Below are 1940 nucleotides of genomic sequence, written 5' to 3' on the forward strand. Positions count from 1 at the left end.
AGCTCACTTGTTTTAACAGGCAAAATATAATATATGCACTCTAGCATGCACAATGTTTAGTCACTAAGAAATTCAAATGGGATTTTCAAGAATGTAGGCAAATCCAGGGTGTAGTAAAGATGAGCTGAGATGCTGTGCAACTGTTTAAGGGTTCCTGGCACTGCATCTCTTGGCCACTGCATCTCTTGGCCACTTGACATAGAAGGTTTTAGTTAATGCCAAGTGGAGTTGCAGAAAATGCTTGACTTAGGGGCTGTGCACAGGAACTAAAAGGCAGGAAAGTACTAAATATTGCTGAGAGCATCCACCCCAGGAAGGACTTTACCTTCCAGGAACTCCAAACTGGCACCACCCCCAGTGCTCACATGGCTGACTTTATCCTCCGTGTTCCATTTGGCACAGCAAGTGGCAGTGTCTCCACCACCTATGATGGTGATGCAGCCCCTAGAAGTGGCTTTCACCACCTCATCCATGAGGGCTTTGGTTCCCTGGGAAAAGCTTCCCATCCAAATACCCGCACAGGACCATTCCATACAATCTTCTTAGCCCGAGTGGCAGCCTCAGCATACTTCTTGCTGCTTTCAGGACCACAGTCCAAGCCCATCCAGCCAGCAGGTATGTCAGAAGTCACAGTGGGTTGGCCAGTCTTGGCATTCTCATCAAACTTGTCAGCAGTGACAAAGTCAACAGGCAAGGTAATCTTCACACCATTCTTCTCAGCTTTGGACATTAGGTCTTTGACAATCTTGGCTCCCTCTTCATCAAACAGAGAAGTGCCAATTTCCATGTTGCTGAGCACCTTAAGGAAGTTAAAAACCATTCTACCACCAATAATCATTTCATTGACTTTGTCCAGCATATTATTGATCAGCTGGATCTTGTATGCAACTTTAGCTCCGCCCAGGATGGCCAGGAAGGGTCGCTCTGGGCTCTCCAAGGCCTTGGCAAAGTAGTTCAGCTCCTTCTTCATCAAAAATCCACCAGCGTTCTGTGGCAGATTGTCTCCTACCATGGAGCTGTGGGCTCTGTGAGCAGTGCCAAAAGCATCACTGACGTAGACATCCCCTAGCTTGGGAAGTGAAGTCGGAAAGCTTCTATTTTGACTGGCTTGGCTTTAACCTTGTTCCCAGAAGCATCTTTTCCCTTCCCTTCTTCCTCCACATGAAAGCAGAGGTTCTCCAGCAGGATGACAGACTCAGCAGCTGGGTTGGCACAGGCTTTCTCCACTTCTTGGCCTACACAGTCCTTCAAGAAAAGAGCATCCTTGCCCAGCAGAGATTTGAGTTCTACAGCAACTGGCTCTAAGGAGTACTTGTCAGGCATAGGGACACCATCAGGCCGGCCTAGGTGACTCATAAGGACCACCAACTTGGCTCCGTTGTCCAAGCAGAATTTGATGCTTGGGACAGCAGCCTTAATCCTCTGGTTGTTTGTTATCTGGTTGTTCTTCATAGGAACATTGAAGTCGACTCTCATAATGACCCGCTTCCCTTTAACGTCCAGCTTGTCCAGCATCAGCTTGTTACAAAGCGACATCTTGGAAATACAGCTGGGGAGAGAGGTCGGTGATTTGAACAACCAGGGAGCCAGCTGCAGATGTGCGCTCGGGAGACGAGAAGAATGCCGAACCGAAACCACTTTTAGGGTGAAAAACGTTTGTACACAAGAGACTTTAAAATATGTAAACAGTGCAGGCACAAAACAGACTCAAAAGTCATAGAAGGCGCACCCTTTTCATGCCTTTTCACTTGGCATGCATGTACAAAACATAATTTCTTATTCATCCAAACATTGTTTTATATAATATTGTCTGACCGTAAACTGTGTGTCAAGTCTATTGATGAGGATGTCTTTGTTTAGAAACATAATGTTAAAATATTACATTGTATATATCTTTAAAATATCATATCTTACATATCTTCAGAAATATATCTTAAATA

At 45.3% G+C, this 1940-nt stretch overlaps 1 pseudogene; it reads right to left on the reverse strand.

Moving 5' to 3' along the window:
- Positions 1 to 248: 248 nt before the first annotated feature.
- Positions 249 to 1536, reverse strand: LOC104659920 (annotated as a pseudogene).
- Between the last annotated feature and the right edge of the window lie 404 nt (positions 1537 to 1940).

This window comes from Rhinopithecus roxellana, chromosome 2, assembly GCF_007565055.1.
Source record: "Rhinopithecus roxellana isolate Shanxi Qingling chromosome 2, ASM756505v1, whole genome shotgun sequence".
In the NCBI taxonomy this organism is placed as follows: domain Eukaryota; kingdom Metazoa; phylum Chordata; class Mammalia; order Primates; family Cercopithecidae; genus Rhinopithecus; species Rhinopithecus roxellana.